Source organism: Homarus americanus, unplaced genomic scaffold, assembly GCF_018991925.1.
Source record: "Homarus americanus isolate GMGI-L3 unplaced genomic scaffold, GMGI_Hamer_2.0 scaffold20930, whole genome shotgun sequence".
Taxonomy (NCBI): Eukaryota; Metazoa; Arthropoda; class Malacostraca; order Decapoda; family Nephropidae; genus Homarus; species Homarus americanus.
The window spans coordinates 4,246,001-4,266,518 of record NW_024748502.1 but is presented as its reverse complement, the minus strand read 5'-3'; the positions used below and the strand labels follow the sequence as shown (position 1 = coordinate 4,266,518).

At 39.9% G+C, this 20,518-nt stretch overlaps 1 long non-coding RNA gene across 1 annotated transcript in view; it reads left to right on the top strand.

Moving 5' to 3' along the window:
* Positions 1 to 12,508, top strand: part of LOC121880318 — a 96,066-nt gene extending 83,558 nt beyond the window's left edge. The window contains exons 2-3 of the long non-coding RNA XR_006091515.1: positions 10,875 to 11,023; positions 12,212 to 12,508. This is a non-coding gene — a long non-coding RNA (uncharacterized LOC121880318). The remainder of the gene's footprint in view (positions 1 to 10,874; positions 11,024 to 12,211) is intronic.
* The last annotated feature ends 8,010 nt before the right edge of the window (positions 12,509 to 20,518 follow it).

Genomic DNA, 20,518 nt, shown 5'->3' with positions numbered 1-20,518 from the left:
TTATGTATCAGGGTGAGGAACTCATCCTTCAAGGAGAAAGATATAATTATTTGAGAAATTATTTCAGATTTTTTTTTGTGTGTGTGATGCAATACATCATGCTGTATATCAAACTGAGAGAGAGGGACAGGTAATTTTGAAAGCTTTACTTCATATACTGATTCTAAGGTATAAAATATTTTGGACAATCGATCCTTACATTGCCATTCCTTCGGTGTTTGAAGAGTAAAATTTGAGAGATTTGTGACTGAAAATATATTTCTAGATAACGTGTCTGAGACTATGTACTGTACATGCGAACTGGAAGATATTTGATTCTCGGTGCATATACTTGTATGGTCAGATACCAATGGGGACTTTGTCCAGTAGTTCTTCCCATGGAATAACTCATTGCTGCGTGATCTGTATGTACTGTTATCTGATATCCAAAGCTAGGTCTCCAAAAAATTTAAGAGCCCCTACTGAAGCTAGCGCTTTGAGGTGCATAACTGAGTAGTTTGTTTCTACATCATTTAGCACACGGCTTACATAAGCTATTATGAGCCACTTTCCTCTGGGATTTGGTTACATGAGTATGGCACCCAGCCCGATGCTAAATGCATCAATACACATGATAAATGATTGAAAGTAACCCGGAAAAGCCAACACTAGAATATTCGTAAGCTCTTTCTTGAGTGTTGTGAAACCTGTTTCCTAATCTTCATCCCAAGGGAATTTTGCATTCTTCTGTAGGAGTTTGGTAAGCCCTAGAAAGCTGTGGATTTTATCTACATTCTTGGGTTGTGGGGATTGATTTACGGCCTAGAAATTCCGGAATTAAGAAATTTACACTTTTAGAGCTTAACCTTTAATCCAGCTGTGCAAAGTTTTTGAAATAATTCACTTAGTTTTTGTAGATGGCTATTGACATCCATGCTTACGATGATTTGATCATCTAGGTAGGCATGAACAGAGTTGCATTTCATATCTCCAAACAAGGTGTTTATCATTCTTGGAAATATGAGAGGTGCATTCCTCAACCGAAAGGCAATTCTAGGACATTAAAACTGCTTTTAGTGTACTGAGAGCAGAGCTTTTGTGTAGTTTCTCATAAAGAGGTATCTGCCAGTACCCACTAATAAATCAAGATTGTTGTAGACAGCATTGCCTTATCTGAGAGACTGTAATAAGTCACTCAGAACCGGCATTGGGTCTTTGTCTGGTATAGTCACTTCGTTGACCCACCAAAAATCAATGAATGGTCGCGATCTTCCATCTTTTTTTAGGTTCTAAAAAGAGTGGTGACTTTCATGGTGATGGGGTACTGTTACTTCTTGCTCTAACATTTCATCAGTAATTTTGTCCACTACTTCACTTTGGCTATCTGGCAACCGCTATGCCTGTTTATAAATAGGATATGCAATTACTTCTCTAAAATCTGCAAGTAACTGTAAAAGTTCAGCCTTGCCTTGAGGGTGATCAATAACTTTGATGCGCAAGGATAAGCATTTTTGTTTCATCTTTTTCATTTAAGTTTCCTGTTTTAGCTCTCTCAACACAGGCAGTTTGACTGGTTGATCTATTATGGATTAATCATAAACAAGGAAGTCTTTTATGGATTTGCCATAAACAAGGAAACCTCCAAGACAACATCCACTTCTTAATGTTATCGGTCGTTTTGTCCAATTAAGAACAAGAATATCTCTTAGGCTACTATGTCTGAATGTACTCAAGGTAGACTAGTGAAAGGGCTTTCACCCGAGCACTTTCACTCATACATACCACATCCGTTACCTCATTTACATTTGGCTAACATACTGGAATCCTCATTATCTCCTGACTGCATAACCACTGGTCACTAATCAGTACAGCAGGCACTAAGGTCCAGTTGCTGTCATGAAACACCGGTGTGAAGTAAAGGACATGAGGAGGGCATAGCACTGAACTTTTTATAATTATCTTTCAGTGTTGGTAAATCTTGTAGTCCAACTGAAGGCAATGAAAATATGATTAGTATATAAAAATCTACTTTGAAAGATTTATTGAATTTTGAGAAACCCTTTTGGTAAAGTAACTACCCCCACGAAGTGTAAATGGTTGCCGGATGCTTTGAGGAGATCAACGTCTGAAGGGTATATTTTCCATTAATTGTAAGGATACTGTGTGTTTAATTCATATATGACCTTAGTGAAAGGACGTTTGCGCAAGCCCCTATATCTATTGCTAAAGAAAATTGTTTTTTGCTTATTCTTGCTGGTACTATCAACACCTCCAATTTATTTAGGGCTGTTATTAGAAAAGCTGTTATGAGAACGTTGTCAGGTTTTGGGCTACTTGTTAGCTTAAGTCGGCGTAATTTGGACACTGAACTTCCCCTCATTGCTAGGAGCGTTGCTGTTGGTCGAAAAAATCTCGTCCACACTGCTATGCCTTTCTGCAGTTTTCAGTATTTTGTGCCTTTGAGTAGTGAAGGCAAGACCATTTGTTTTGATCCCCCTTCGGGGTAGTAGACGCTATCTTCTGACTTTGTAGTTGCAACTTTTCCTTTGAGCATGTTTATTGTTGCGATTCATCCGGAGATGCATATGAGAATCCATCCAGAAATGCTTGCCAGTTGTCATGAGAATTCTGTGCAGAAATATTTCGTTGGTCATTAAGCCAGCCTTTTTCTATGAAATGTCCCTTTTTCTTGCAAATATTGTAATAGGGTACCTTCCACTAAGGTTTTGCTTCCCTATTTTTCTAACTGTTCTAGGGGACTAGTCACTGCATGTAGACGTCTAGCTCTAGGAATTTTTGTAGCTCTATGGTAAATCTTCTCAGCAAAATTATTGAGTTGAGTATTTTCCCTGAACACTTCTTTGTGAGCATCTTCCACCCCTGGATCATTTAGAATCAAGGCAAGATACTCTGTTATTAGATTCATGTTGCCTAGAGTTACTTTATCTCAGTAAACTCAGTTTGAAGGTGGAAGATGCTCACAAAGAAGTGTTCAGGGAAAATTCCACCATCATTCTTCAAGTCCAGTTCCCGCACCACCAATCCACGCACCAGCATCAACATCTCTTCATACTTTACTACACTCATCGATCGATCGATCCTTAGTCTGTACTCACCCCTGAAGATGTGAATTGCACGAAATCGCTGGGGAACTTCGTGTTTTCTTTTTTCCTTGTGGTTATCAGCATATACCTGGATCACGCGCACCTACAGTGATTTACTTGCATATATATATATATATATATATATATATATATATATATATATATATATATATATATATATATATATATATATATATATATATAACAAAGAAGTATGTCTGTGTGTTTGTTTGTGTGTGTGTCCGCAGAATCTCGGACTTTACCGATCTGTAGTGATGATGGATGGTGTTATATGTAGTGATGATCTATATATATGTCTGTCTGTCGGTTTGTTCACCTTTCTCTGGGATCAAACCAGGGTCCGCTTGCTGGCGAGGCGAGCATGCTTACCATTGCACCCCATTGCACAGCTGAAAGAGAAACTTCGACCGAACATGATTGACAACTGTATATGAGCAGAGTTTCCTGATCCAGAAGAAGATCCAGTTCTCTATGAGATTATCAAGAAGCAAATGATTCATGGGCCATGTGGACCATTCACCAGATACTCTCCATGCATGAAAGATGGACGTTGCACCAAAAACTTCCCAAAAAACCTGATAAAGATTACGCAGAGTGGAGAATATGGCTATCCTCAGTACAGGAGAAGAGCGCCAGGCGATTGAGGTTTTACAGCAGTGTTGAGGTCTTTGCATTGGAAAAGGATGGAAATCATGATGAGGTGACACAGTTTCAGCAAGGCCGTTATATATGCAGCAATGAAGCCCTATGGAGAATTTTTAATTTTTCCATACACGAACGATGTCCAACAGTAGTTCATCTGGCTGTTCACCTGGAAAATGGACAAAGAGTATACTTCACAGAAGAGTCCCTCCAAAATCAAATGGCAAATCCTGCTGATACGACCCTTACTGCATTTTCCAAGCTTTCACAGGGAGATGAGTTTGCTCAAATACTCCTGTATGTTGACGTACCCAAGTTCTACATATGGCAGGCTTAAATGAAAAATTTCCAGAGAAGAGCTGAAGGATCCGATGTTGAAGGATATCCAGGGATAAAGTCAGGGAATGCTTTGGGACGTGTCTACACGGTTCACCCCAACAACTTTGAATGCTATTGTTTGAGACTACTTTTGCACCACATCCGTGGCCCAACATCATATGCAGCACTCAAGACAGTGAATGGACAAGTCTGCAGAACCTATCAGGAAGCGTGCAATCTCCTTGGCCTACTGGAAGATGATGGTCACTGGAATTACACATTAGAAGAGGCAGCAGCTACTCAATCGCCAATGAAAATGAGCAACCTGTTTGCCATCATGATTGCTACATGTGGACTTTCCAACCCAAGCCAACTCTGGAAAAACCACCAAGAAAGTTTTTCAGAGGATCTGCTTCATCAAGCAAAAAGAGAACATCCTGGTCAAGAGATTGAGTTCATGGAGGACATGTTCAACAGGGCTCTGATGATGCTGGAAGACAAAGTGATGGAGCTATGCAGAAAAAACCTGACTGATTTTGGATTGCCTTCCCCAAACCGAGAAGAACCAGTAGTTGCAAACAGGGAGTTGCTCAGAGAGACAGACTACTCAGTTGAAGTTCTGGTGAATTTTCTTAAAGAAAATGAGGCTCACCTGGTGCTTCATTAAGCAAATGCTTATGAACAGATCTTGCAAGCGATACAAGCGGAGCAGGGAGGTATGATCTTTCTCGATGCACCTGGCTGGACAGGAAAAACATTCCTGATCAACCTTCTGTTGGCCAAAGTACGTCATCAGGGGGAAATTGTTCTTGCTGTGGCATCCTCAGGCATTGCTGCAACACTACTAGAAGGAGGACGTACTGCACACTCAGCTTTTAAACTGCCTCTCAACCTCGCTCACAATGAGAATCCAGTGTGCAACATCAAAAAAGGATCGACAAAGGCAAAGCTCTTAGAAAAATGCAGCCTCATAGTCTGGGATGAATGCACTATGTCTCAAGAGTTAGCGTTTGAAGCATTGGGCAGGACCTTGCAGGACAAACGAGAAAATGACCATCTCATGGGTGGCATTACAATGGTCATTGCTGGAGACTTTCGCCAGACCCTACCTGTCATTCCTCGAAGCACTCCAGCTGATGAACTGAATGCGTGCCTCAAGGCATCATACCTTTGGAGAAGTGTTCAGACACTTACCCTATCCACAAACATGAGAGTACATCTACAAGGAGATCAGGATGCTGGACGGTTTGCAAACCCTCTACTACAGATTGGGAATGGAACTTTCCCTGTTGATTCAGAAGGACAAATAATTATTCCACAAGGATGTGGAAATGTTGTAAAGTCTTCAACTGAGCTCACTAACATGGCCTACCCAAACATTATCCACCGCTAAAAGGATCACAAGTGGCTGCGTGAATGCGCAATTCTGGCACCAAAGAATGAAACAGTGGCTGAAATCAACATGACTCTACTCAGACAGCTTCCAGGCAGTGAGACCTCATTCATATCTGTTGATACAGTAATCGACCAGGACCAAGCAGTCCAGTACCCTGCAGAATTCCTTAATTCTTTGGAGCCGGCTGGAATGCCTCCTCACCACCTCACTCTCAAGATTGGAACTCCTATAATGCTCTTAAGAAATCTTGAACCACCAATCCTCTGCAATGGCACAAGACTGGTGGTGGAGAACATGATGCCACATGTACTGGAAGCTACAATACAGACAGGAAAAGCTAAAGGAGAGGAAGTTTTTATACCAAGGATACCACACATCACCACTGACCTGCCATTTGAGTTCAAGCGACTTCAGTTCTCGATTAAAGTGAGCTTTGCCAAGACCATCTACAAAAGCCAGGGACAGTCCCTAAAGATGGTTGGCCTAAACCTGGTGTTTCCTAGCTTTTCTCATGGACAGTTCTATGTTGGATGCTCCAGAGTGGGAACCGGCAAAAATCTGTACATACTTGCTGCTAATGGCAAAACCAAAAATGTGGTCTACCTTAATGCACTACAGTGAGACGATGTTGAGTAGTCATTATTGGGGTGCAAGAGCTCAGTCGCACTCAACAAGAGGCAATTTTTTTTTAAAGGTAAATGCATACAAATGCCCTTTTCTCTGCGTTTGTGGTTACGGTCTTCACTTGTAATATTGTTTTTATTCTTTCGTTTTGTGGAGGTACTTTCTCTACATTAGGTAACTGAGGGATTGGGCTTTGGTTAGCAGAAGCATTCATCTTTATTGTTATTGTTAGATTTCTGGCTTGGTTGACAGGTAGGGTCTATATGCAATGAATTAGTTTTACCTGAACTGTACTGTCTAATGATTATTTTTTTTAAATGAGAGTCTATCAAATTTTCTCACCTGATTGAGTCAGTAAGGGTTAACTTTATTCAGCGAAGCTCAGGTAATTCTTCTCCATTTATCCCTAACAATTGTGAGTCACTATGTGAAATGTTAATTTCTCTTTTTCGTTTAAATAACTTAGATATTTCTTCTGACTCAAGAAGAATTTGTTTAAAGAAATAGTAATGCACAGACTTGCCTATTCATGTACCTGTACTAAAAAAGGTTAGTAACAAGTACTGTAGATACACATATATGCATAAAAATTTAAATTTATTCTCTTATTTATCTAAATTAAATTATTCAGTGATCATTTGCATTGAACCAAATTTGTATTATTATGATGAGCTTTCAATTAAAAGTAGGCTCAAGCACTATATTTAGATGCAGTAGTTTTATGATGACTACCTTGTGAAGCCTTCTTCATGTGTGGTGTTGTTTGCTAATAACTAATGTATGTTTGTGTTTCACAACCTAATTTCGTGATAGTGTGTTGTGGATTTTGCGATCCGTAGAGTTGATCAGCTTGCCACTGGAGAATCGGGAGGTCATTCACAGGATTTCTGGCCTGATGTCACACTCCTAAAAACAGTAAGGACAGGCCGCTGTAACGTTAGGAACTTTAGCTACGCCACGTTCAATGACGTCACGCTAGCGACGCACATCATCTGGTGACCAGTTGGTGACGGGTTTGCCTTGATTGATGCTTAATTGTTTCATTTTTTGAGAAAACCCATAAGGCTAAGGCTTTTTTGCAGTCAGGTATAACAAAATGAATGCCTTATGTTCTCATAGTCCTCCAAAAAATAAATGATATTGGAAAAAAAAAATTACAAGGAAACACCTGGGGGGCAGGTGCCGGGCATTTCGCAGATGACATGGACGGAGCAACTCAAGTTTGAGCTTATTAACAATGCATTTTTTTTTCTATTTTTCCCAGTCATGGCAAGGTGAATGTTTGAGGGTATTCTGGATAACCGAATATTGCCTTACAATGTATACTTAAGAAAATAGAGCGTTTCTCTAGGCGTTAAGCATCACGGCCGTCGCCGGTGAATTAAGTGATGTAACTGTTTTTTCTTATATTTTGGGTAATATTATTGTTTTCTTTTGTCATACGTGGCAAGAACAATGTCTCACGGTCTTCTGGTTGACTTGATGTTGACTGACACTGCAGAATTAAGAAACTACAAGAAATCTTCCCTCGCGTCTTGACACCTGAAACCTACATACCGATGTACTTAACTTTAATTTTTTCAAGATTATTAAATATGTTCAAAGTTATTTTTGGAAACATAAAGCAAGGTGAATGTCTCACCTTCCTGTAGATACCTGTATATCGACAGACATTTCAGAATTAAGGAAATACAAAAGAAATATGTACTCTCTTCAAACAAGTTTTCGGCTAACCTAATGTGGTGTTTATTTTATCAGAGCGCTTACAGGAATTTATCTATTTATCACAAGTTTTCTTATCTCTGGGAAATCTGTAATACGTGATGTGCTCTCTGCTTGGGATTTGAGCATTGCTGGTTTACCCGTATATTGCACAAATAACCTTATCGGTTGATACATTGGTACCGAGAGCAGACGCGGGCACACACGGAGGTTACCAGATGATGTGTGTTTACAACAGTGACGTCGTCGAGCTGTGCATTGTGGGTAAAACAAGTGTTTGGTGAACTATCTTTACTAGTATTTTATCCTTGACTGGTAGGCTATAATTCAAGATGGCATCCGTTATGACGTAATATTAACGTTCACAAGATGCCATCCGTGATGAAGGCGTGTGTGCTCTCAGTCCTTATGCTATGAAAAGACACTCGGGGTGTGAAGACTGCTTGGAGTTTACGTCAGTTGTCGCTCGCTGCTGACCACTGATGTTATCGAAGATTGTTTTGTCTACTAAGGGAAGAGGCTGGTTACTTGTATAAACAAGTGCTATTTGTCCTCTCACGGGGAAGAAGATGGTTGCTTACTTGTATTAGAAAATGTTGTTTGTCTTCTCACTGGGGAGAGGCTATTTATTATCGAAGAGTCTAGATTGATCTTCGAAGTTTCTCAGTATTTGATTGGCGATTCAGAATCTTCTGAGATTGAGTCTGAATGAATCTTGTTAACTCTTGATTAGTTTGTCTTAATTGATTTTTTAGCGTTGTACTAATCCACTGCACACTTTAATGTCACTTTTGAGAATGTTTATACTTCATTTGTATGCTTTTTGTTCATTGTCATTTGCGGAGTACACATATTTGTCGTATTAGAGCCGTCGTTGTCAGGATACAATTTGATTACATTAACTCATTTAACGTTGGAGCCAGATTTATTGATAATTTTTTTTTCATTTGTGTATTTCTTATGGTTCTTAACAACAACAAAAACAACAACAACAACAACAACTAAATAAATAATAAATAAATAATAACAACAACAACAACAACAACAACAACAACAACAACAACAACAACAACAACAACAACAACAACAACAACAACAACAACAACAACAACAACAACAACAACAACAACAACAACAACAACAACAACAACAACAACAACAAACAACAACAACAACAACAACAACAACAACAACAACAACAACAACAACAACAACAACAACAACAACAACAACAACAACAACAAACAACAACAACAACAAACAACAACAACAACAACAACAACAACAACAACAACAACAACAACAACAACAACAACAACAACAACAACAACAAATAAATAAACAACAACAACAACAACAACAACAACAACAACAACAACAACAACAAATAACAACAACAACAACAACAACAACAACAACAACAACAACAACAACAACAACAACAACAACAACAACAACAACAACAACAACAACAACAACAACAACAACAACAACAACAACAACAACAACAACAACAACAACAACAACAACAACAACAACAACAACAACAACAACAACAACAACAACAACAACAACAACAACAACAACAACAACAACAACAACAACAACAACAACAACAACAACAACAACAACAACAACAACAACAACAACAACAACAACAACAACAACATTATTATTATTATTATTATTATTATTATTATTATCGGTGATGTTGTTATTATTATTTTATTTTAATTCTGTATTTTTTATTATAAATTTTATTTACTATGAACTAATTATTATTATGGTTGTTATTACATTTTCGCCCTCCAGGCCCCGATGTAGGTCAGTGACCTGTGCCCGGGTGGGATAATCGTAAAAAAAAAAAAAAAAAAAACTAATGAGAATCTGAAATCAAGCCTAGGTGAACAAGGCCAGCTCATCAATTTAGAGGTTAACAGTCAACTTATGCTTGAATCAGCCATCATTGGGTCTTGTGATTGGGTGAACCCATGGTGAAGTCAAATTATGGTTTGGTCAGCCATCATTCGCGTCAACTTGAGGTGGTGTCAGTCATCACTGGGGTCAACTTGTGGTGGTATCGGCCAGCCCTATGGTCAATTTGTGGTGGGGTCAGCTGGCAGTGGGGTCAACTTGTGGTGGGTCAGCTAGCACTGGGGTCAACATATGATGGAATTCAACAACAAGATTTGGAGAAATCTTAATTTTCGATGAACTTTGTCCTGTGACTTTTTTATAAGGATCAGTTCATTATAGTAGATGTTAGGATATGGCGACTTCCAGGTAAACCTGTTTTTAACCTTTGACCGATATTGACAAAACTTTACCGGTAACCAGCTTTCAAGTGCGCGATGAGCCATAAACACGTTTGTAAAGCTTAGACGGTGATTGTGGACGTTCGATAGGTAACAAATAATAGGAATAAAATGTCGTACACAGAGCTGTTTGGTAAAGTATCGAATTTCTTACTCGGTGCGAAAGCTTGTAACAAGTTCAACATATATGAGGTCAATATATGGTTAGATCAACATGTGGTGGGGTCAGCATGTGGTGCTGTCCTTCACTTGTAAAAATTTTGTACAAATTGATTCGCAATTGCAGTCACCATTGTAATGACTAGAGTTTTATCAATGACCTTAAAACATTGCCATGTTATCGCCTGTTTCTTTATCCTTTGACGTTGAGAGCAATAGTGATCATATTGTTTCAGCTGCTGAGAGAGCTTACGCTCTCAATTGGCTCAGCCACGTCAATATTGTTATTATTACCCACTCTATATCTGTATTTTTATGGCTAAATAAACTGTTTCAATATCATTATCAATATCAACATTAACATCAATCATCACCTCAAGTATTACCTTCAATCTCGAGAATGAGTTTATTGGTTTATTATGCACTACGGAGCTCGCGGTTCTGCATGTTATTCCTGTTTTTTGTTTTTTTGCTTCATTGTGATACTGGAATGGTTATCTGTAAGATGTCTAAATTCTTTTTACCATTACATTTGCTAATTTGTTCACATTTTTCATCTTTTTAATTCAAGTTTATCTTCCTCGACTCCAACAGCCACAACAAAGAGCCGTGCAGCAAGTGTCACAAAACACCGACGCCGAGTCCTCCACTTCCCTTAAGAAATTAGAACAAACAGAAAATGAGGAGAACAAGTATAATTAAAGGGAACTAAAAGAGAGACATAAAATGGTCTGATAAAAAAGGTGAAGCCAGTTAAAAGTTAAATTAGCTCTGAGGCAACGTTAATGACGGAAGGGCTTGTAGCATGGGCGAGGAAGGGGTGTGTAAGTCATTGTAGAGGTGTGTAAGTCATAGTAGAGGTATGTAAGTCACAGTAGAGGTGTGTAAGTCATAGTAGAGGTGTGCAAGTCATAGCAGAGGTGTGTAAGTCATAGTAAAGAAATAAGTCTTAGTACTGGTGTGTAAGTCATAGTAGAGGTGTGTAAGTCATAGTAAAGGTGTGTAAGTCATAGTACTGGTGTGTAAGTCATAGTACTGGTGTGTAAGTCATAGTAGAGGTGTGTAAGTCATAGTATAGGTGTGTAAGTCATAGTAGAGGTTTGTAAGTGATAGTAGAGGTGTGCAAGTCATAGTATAGGTGTGTAAGTCATAGTAGAGTTGTGTAAGTGATAGTAGAGGTGTGAAAATCATAGTAGATGTGTGTAAGTCATAGTAAAGAAATAAGTCTTATTACTGGTGTGTAAGTCATAGTAGAGGTGTGTAAGTCATAGTATAGGTGTGTAAGTCATATTAAAGAAATAAGTCTTAGTACTGGTGTGTAAGTCATAGTATAGGTGTGTAAGTCATAGTAGAGGTGCGTAAGTCATAGTATAGGTGTGTAAGTCTTAGTAGAGGTGTGTAAGTAATAGTATAGGTGTGTAAGTCATAGAAGAGGTGTGTAAGTCACAGAAGTGGCGTGTAAGTCGTAAAAGCATCCAATAAAACACTGGAGAGAGTAAGACCAAAAACTATATGTTGAACACAAGGGCCACAATTCAAGTATGTCTCTACTGGTGTCTGACAACCTTCCCTCTATCACATTGGTTTTCCAACAGTTCTTCATCGATCGTTTTTTTTCTTTTACCACAGACAAATGAGTGACTTCTAGACTAGTCACGGACAGCTGTAAATCGCTGTGCCCACTTTATAAACTCTGGGGCCATTAAATCAACTGTGTGAGAGGGAAGGGTGAAGACCACACACACTTCTCAAATGTAATTTTTTCTTTTGCTGGTGAGTGGTGTAAGTGGAGTATCTTGGCTGCCGGTGCCGTTATTAGCTACTACGTGCTGCCAAAGATTATGACAGTCCTCTGGCGTTTTTCAGCCCTTTCTACTTTGTGATATCAATTGATTCATATCATTGAAATAATTAATGAATGTATCTATTAGAGAGTGCAGTGGATAGAAATTCAATATAAGTGGACCTAAGACGTTAAGATAGACAGAAAATAACGTGTCATATTTACAAAAAAGGAAAAATCAGGTAAATGAGACACATAAAAAGACTTCAGGCAGAAAGAGTAGTTTACCTGTGGCGTGAGTAAGGTGATTAATAGTGAAGGAGCAGCAAGGAACCCCGGCTCTACTGTACAGTATACTATCATCGTCGCTTCCTTCACCCGACCACCACCACCACCACCACCAACACTATCACCATGGCACTGCCCATGCCTATGCACGAGGACCATCAAGGTAAGTTAAGGCTCACTTGTAGTTAATTATGAAATAAGGCTTTGGGAGAGGAGAATGAGAAAATATTTATCACCAGAATTAAAAAAAAAAAGATAATTAAATTAATATATACTCTAATAAATAAATAAATGAATACAATTATGAGTTTGAGGAAAAATACTTTATTGAATGGAGAAGAATATATTATTAAGTGGAGGATATATTGCTTTGTATAAAGCTTTGTTTAAAGTTACTTTCATATTTTAGCCAACACTTCCTGATATCTTTGACTATGCAAGTCTTCAATATTCTAATGCAAAACTGTATTTTCCAAATATACTATATTAGCCTATGCTGTGGCCTCTGATGTCCCAGTCGGGGTCATGAGGACATAGAAGTATCACTTCTGAGGGCGGAGTGTTTTCATTATGTCGACCTACAGTGTCAGACAGTTAACATGCGATAAATTTTTACTACCTCACAGAGGAAGGTCTATCGAGCACATGTAATGCGTTAACACACACACACACACACATGAAATTGCTAATCTAGCTCTTGGTACTACACGCACACACATACACACACAACTACTACTTTCCTTTCACTCGGAATCGAGTATGACGATCATCCAGCTATGAGAAAATTATATGAGTTATTAAGGATGTGACATTTATTGGTGAGTTCTGAGGTGAGCAAAGAGGCTGATACGGGACCGGCAGTTGCACGTGTTGAGGGCTACAGCTAGTGCGGAAGGGACGGCGGCAGCGAATTTCCAGGGCCGGCGCTTATCTACCTAAGTATTCTGTCGGGCAAACTCGAAATTATTGACACCTTCTCGTGTGGTTCTCCTCCAAACGTTACAGTGTAGAGTAAACTTCTTCCAGGTGAGGGGGGTCGATTTGGCACTTTTTCAGGTTTGTCTTAAGACTTTTCTAAAACCTTTTCAGTTGCCCACCAGCGTTACGTTTATTATTCGTTACGTGACTGTAAAGTAGCAGCTTTGCCAGTCTACTGTCGGCCATGCAGATAACATGGCCAGTCCAGCAGAGTTGTTCATGGGAAATGGTAGCCTCGATGCTCCTACAGTTGGTGTCAGCGAGAATAAAACATTTGTTCTCTTGTCTTCCCAGCGAACTCGGAGGATGGAACGTACACGACGTTGGTGAAAGTTTTCAAGTGGCTTGAAGTACCTCCTGTATGTGACCCATGTCTCGCTGCCAAATAGCAGGGTAGGTAGGACCACTGCTGAAGGAGAATCTGAGTCTAACATACAGTACATTCACCTCAAGGCCGAAGTGTGCATACGCATCTGCATAGGTATTCAGTATCTCCTGTAGGTCGCATTCAGTGTGAGCGACAAAGTGAGGTCATCTGCATACTTAAGCTCAATAATAAAAATGCCGACACCTTTGTTCCTGCCTGTAGTCGTCTTATGTTGAAAAGAACCCCCTTCATCTGGTACTCGATGTCCACCACGCCGGCTAAATTGGCACTGGCACGAGCAAGGAAGGCAGCCAAGAAAATGTAAAAGAGAGATAGTGCCAGTACACATCCTTGTTCTACCCCCGTTTGGAAGGGGAAGACCACAGACTGGGTGTCATTGTGCAGGACACTGCCGTTCATGCCATTGTGGAGTTGCTTCACAATGCTAATGAATTTTGGTGGGCAGCCAAAACGGCTGAGGGTTCGCCAGAGGGCTTTCCTGTTGACCGAGTCGAAGGCCTTGGTTAGGTCGATGCAGGCCATGTACAGGTCACGACGCTGTTCTCTGTTCTTTTCCCGTATCTGGCGGGCAGTAAAGATCATGTCAGTGGTGCCACGTGAAGGTCTAGGGCCACATTGAGATTCTGGGAGGAAGTTTCCCGCCTCAGGAAGAAGTCTGTTAAGGAGGACTTGGGCGATATTCTTGCCAGTTACGGACAGCAGCGAGATCCTGTGGTGGTTGCCACAATCTGACTGGTCTCCCTTGTTTTTATAAATATTGACGATGGAGGTGTCTTTAAGATAACCCCAGATAATCAAAAAGTCTTTGGCCCAATTCGGCTCCATAAGTTTGCAGTACAGTGCATCATCAATAGTGTTGGCCAAGACCTCTAGCAACATACTGGCATCTCCGAACAACTGTATTCAATGTGTCCAATTGATGGGCGGGTACTTGGATAATTGGCATGCAGTTCTGGATTGACCTTACTGTTGACTTGGTTGAATTGAGTTCATCCCTTTTTAGCACAGTTGTTGCATTCTGTCGTTTCACAAAGAATGCCATATCCCTTGCAAGAGCCTGGAGTGCTTGTTCACAATCATCTGTAGACACCTGAAACCACTCTTTCTTTGTGTTTGTCTTTGATGTCGGTTGTGCTTTGCCCTTACTTATTTCTGCAAGCAATAGTTCATCCATAACAACAGGGTTCTCTAAACAAGTTTTCTTTGAGGGTTCAATGGTTTCCATACCCATGTCAGCTTCAGGACCCCTTTGCCAACCTGCCACCTGTGTGGCATGAAAACTGTTTTTCCCATCAAAGCTTGTGTCGTTAATGTCAATGTTGTTACATGTGAAGTGTATAAACCTGTTGGGCACAAAGTATGATGAGATAACCGTACCAGTGACTGAATCCATTGCATTCAGGGTGCTCTCTACCAAGGCCGTGTCAACGTGCAAGATGTTTTTGTATCTGAAAATGAGACCAGCATTGTGGAAGATTTCAACAGGCTCTTTCCGTCTGGTCGCCTAATGCAAAGTGCTCGCGAGACCAAGATCTTTTGGTGCCCATTATTTGTCACTACTGAGGTTGTACACAATATATTGTGCTATGCTCAGAATTCATGTCTGAATTCTTGCCTCCTTCAGGCTTGGATCCTGGAGTCTATATCGTCTTCATCCGGGTTGTCTTCCAACAAACTCTAACCACCAAACATCAGACATAAAAACATGACGAGGCTGTTAGGAATGCAAGATATAATTTTATCCTCACTAACAAAAAAAAACTTTGTGTACAGGATGTGCATGGATCTCACGTCTGAGTTTCACTGCCACGTGTACCATCTCGAGAAAACCGTCTTTGGGATGGTACATTGATATCTGCAAGGGTTCTTGCTCCTCAGACAGTAGTGTTGAAAAGGGCACATTTTCATATTTTACTGGAACGAGCAGTGTTTGTATTTCTGGTAGAGTGATGCAGTTATAGATATCACTGATGCGTGACTGAATTCTGTCCTTGAACGTATTTCTCTTGTTGATGAAGGATTGGGGTACCTCAATTTTAGCTATCTTGGTACCAATTCCATACCTCTGAAAGTATAAGTACTTCTGCTTTCTTCGCGGCGTCCTTGAGTTCCAGAACTAGCCATCACATTGCAACACCTGATTCCTCAAACTCAGGACATTTCTCTGCTTTTGATGCCCTGTGGTAACATGAGTTGTGATATACACCTGGAAAATGCACATATAGAACTGGATCATGCTTGGAAGCCTACAAAATATAATAAAAAGGCGACAGAGCTTATTTAATCTCTAACACTTGCACTTTGGCAGAACATGCAGGCTTCCTAGTTGACAGCACTTACTGAACTTCTCAGAACTGTTGATGGCCAGTTTGAATCGCTGAATTTTGGTTGATCACTTAACCTCGCTTTGTCTGTAGAAGACCTGCTTGAAGAATTCTCTTGAGATCTCTGCAGTCTCATTATGTGAATTTTACTCGTAAACGTTGCAGAGCAAGAATTGTGGTAGAGGACTTCATGATCCAGGTCTGAAGCAAAAAATAATTAAGACGATCAAATGTGCTTCTCTTCTCTAGATCTGTGTTTTATTTTTGCAACGCGGATTTTCCTTTTTATGTACATTTGAACAATTTCTCTTTGCTGCTTTCTTGATACAGAATACAGAGCTCTAATGCCACTAGTCTCATCCTTTTAAGGCTGCTACCTCTTCCATTATGATATCGTCTCGTCCGCTAGGATTTCAGTAATCTGCAAAAAAGCAAGAGTTTGAGGTGCTACAACTAGCTTCACTGTACTCGTGGTTTATTTTTAAAAATGTAAAATGAACAAAATTAAGCAATACTAGATACATTTACTGCTTTTAGCTGAGGGTAGCAGCTCTAAAACCTGACGTTCATTCGTTCATCCGTCCGTGCAGGATGTGTTATTCTAGTTAATTTTTCGATAAATACAAAGTCAACGGATTTTTCTTGCAATATCTCTAAAATTTAATTCTAAGACACCTTTCTTCTAAAACACTTTGGTTGCAAATGAATATTAACAAAGTTATGAGTGATATTAAAGATAAAAATTCTGTACAGGATGTTATTCTAGTTAATTTCTCGAAAAACACGTGGTCAACAGATATACTTTCCTTAAAATATGTCTAAAATACAATTCTAAGACACATTTCTTCTATAACACTTTGCTCATAAATAAATATTAACAAAGTTATGAGCGATATTAAAACGGCAAGTGATGTGAAATTGTATAGTTAAAACTCGTAAATTTGTTTGCGAACATACCCCCAGCTACCGAGATCTGATCGAGCTTGTTTGCAAACATAAAAACAATTGAGTGTCACAGCAATTTTGTTTTGATTTGAGAGTACCAAAACATTTCATTTACAGTCTTCACGTCAGCCATATTTTTCTGTTCATTGTCATGGGAAACAGGGGCATGATTAATCTTGTCAAATTCAAGAAATGGTTTAAGCAATTTAATCATATTCTAATCCTCTAGAGCAGTAGGTTTGCCGACTTTGTCTCTAAAATGTCTGGGGGTTCCTGTTTTACTGAAATTGGAACCAGTCTACTTGTCATCATATCTAATGTTGCACTTTTGTCTTTATCCAGATGTTACACTTTGTGATAATAGACCTGGTTAACTGCAACTACTCCATTTATATTCTTATAGTGCCCTGTACATTATGATCTGAGATCCAGAGGTCCACATACCATGTGTTGAGCAATAAACAATTATTATTATTATTATTATTATTATTATTATTATTATTATTATTATTATTATTATTATTATTATTATTATTATTATTATTATTATTATTATTATTATTATTATTTTTATTTTTTTATTTTTTTTATTTTTTTTATTATTATTATTATTATTATTATTATTATTATTATTATTATTATTATTATTATTATTATTATTATTATTATTATTATTATTATTATTATTATTATTATTATTATTATTATTATTATTATTATTATTATTATTATTATTATTATTATTATTATTATTATTATTATTATTATTATTATTATTATTATTATTCGTAGTAGTAGTAGTAGTAGTAGTAGGAGGAGCTCTTCAAATACTGGAAATAATACCACATCTATTCTGTCAGAGGACACACACAAATACTAAGCACAAAGAAAATGCGGCAGCAATGAAGAGAAGATTGACAATGTGGCAGAATGGGGTCGTTGATGATCTCCCATGTGAAGCAAGAACACTGCAGGAGAGACTAAAATTTATAGGAGACGAAAATCAAAACACCAATGACGTTGCAAGAAAGTTTGGAAACAAAATGCGGATGGGAAAAGTGTCTACGGCGGTAAGATCTCTCACAGAGGAATCCTCCGGTGGGGTTCTGCCAATAAACAGAGAGACATTAAAACAACTGAAAGAAAAACATCCCCCTGCAAGTGAAGACGAAGGCATCAGGTTCCAGGGTGACTATATCCCACCAACTACTGTCCTGTTCGAGAAAATAACTGGAGGGATGGTGTGGAAAAAGGCACTGAAGACTCGAGGAGGTGCCGGCCCTTCAGGTCTGGATGCAAACGGTTGGAGAGCCATCCTCAGCACTAACAAGTTTGGCCCCGTAGCAAGTGATCTCTGCACTGCCATAGCCGTCCTTGCAAGAAAGCTGACATCCTAGGGCTGTCAACACCTCCATGCTCTGACTGACTGCTGCCTCATTCCCCTGGATAAGAATCCAGCATGTAGGCCTATAGGGATGGGGAAAGAGCTGAGGCGCATCATAGGGAAATGCATAATGGAGGTGGTAAAGGGTGATGTCACGGCAGCAGCAGGGAACCTGCAAGTTTGTGCTGGCCACCAGGCTGAAAGGGAAGCTGCCATTCTCGCCAGGAGAATGATATTTGAGTAGTGTGATTGTGAGGCCGTTCTCTTGGTGGACGCTTCAAACGCATTCAACACACTTAACCGCAAGGCCGCACTGCGCAACATCAAGATCAATTGTCCAAGCTTTGCAATGTATGATGATAAATCCTCTAGGAAACCATCAGACCTCTACATAGTAAACAACAAGGCTCTAAGAGGTGATACCATCATACAGTCAACCGAGGGAATAACGCAGGGGGACCCTGTTACAATGGCAATGTACGCAATAGGCCTATCCGTGCTCCAACATACAATAAAATTTGAAACAACTGAGGTCAAGCAAGTGGCGTACGCTGATGATCTTACAGGAGCAGGAAAAGTGGAGGACATCAAAAAATGGTGGGACCTGGTAACATCCCAAGGCCCAGGAATAGGGTACCACCCACACGCCAGCAAGTCCTTCCTCATTGTGAAGCCAGAACATTATGAACGGGCAATGGAGGTGTTCGATGGAAGTGAGGTCAAAATAACAAAGGATGGCCAAAGACACCTAAATGCAGTAATCGGCACGACGGACTTCAAGACCGAGTACATAACGGGAAATGTGAATGAGTGGGTAGGGAAATCCAATCTCTCTTTGAGATTGCTAACACAAAGCCACATGCGGCTTTTGCGGCATTCACCTATGGAGTCAAGCATCGCTGGAACTACCTGATGTGCACTATCCCTGATAACGGACACCTCCTCCACCCTCTGGAAGAAGCTATCAGCGTCAATTTCATTCCCAAATTAGTGAAACACCCTTACTTAACACCAGCAGAAAGATCACTCCTTGCACTACCACCGAGACTGGGAGGAATGAGGTTGACCAATCCTAAGGAGATTGCTGCCACCGAACATCAAAACTCAGTTAAGCTCACTGCAGCCCTCACGGAACACACAGTAGATCAGAACGCAACAGGGGAGGTGGATACCGGTGAAGTAAACAAGATTCAAAGTTCCATCACGACAGTACGACAGCACGGCCAAAGTGATAAGTTGCAGCAACTGTTGCTGCAAGTACCAGAGAATTTGGAAAAAAAGTTGCTATTGCACAGGAGGTGGGCGCCTAGAACTGGGTAACTACGTTACCGATAAGGGCAAATGGTTTCAGTCTCAATAAACAAGAATTTACAGATGCCAAGGCTCTAAGGTACAGTAGGCCAGTAGAAGGTTTACCCTACCAATGCGTGTGTGGCTCTTCCTATGACGTCGATCACACCATGGTGTGCAAGAAAGGGGGCTTCATATGCATGAGGCATGACGAAGTAAGGGATCTCTCAGCAAATACGTTGAAGGAAATCTGTCGTGATGTCAGGGTATAACCTACCTTACTGCCATTGGACGGTGAGAATTTCCAACATAGGACTTGAAACACATCCATCGAAGCCAGAGTTGATGTCAGTGCTCGAGGATTTTGGATGCAGGGACAGCGAGCATTCTTCAACATCAGGATTTTTTATCCCATGGCCGCATGTCACCGTAACTTAGCTCTCGATGATGCGCACAGGAGGAACGAGAACGACAAGATAAAGGCATAATGTGAGAAAATTCAGAACGTTGATCAAGGCAGCTTCACTCCTCTTGTGTTCACAACCACTGGTGGGATGGGTCCACGAGCAAGATGCTTCTACGCCAGACTCGTGGAGGTGCTATCCGAACAGAAGCAGCATCCCAGAAGTTATGCTACAGCCTGGATGAGATGTCGACTGTCCTCTCTCCTTAGGTCTGCCTTGATTTGCCTCATGGGAATGAGAGCATCGACTCCAAAACCGACAACAGTCGCAGATATTAACTATGAGGCAACAGTCACTGATTGCTGCATAGATCTGCGGCTCAACTAACTCAACCCAGTTAGGATTTCTACGTATGTATTAGGATATTTAATTTTAAGGAATAAAATGGCGGCGA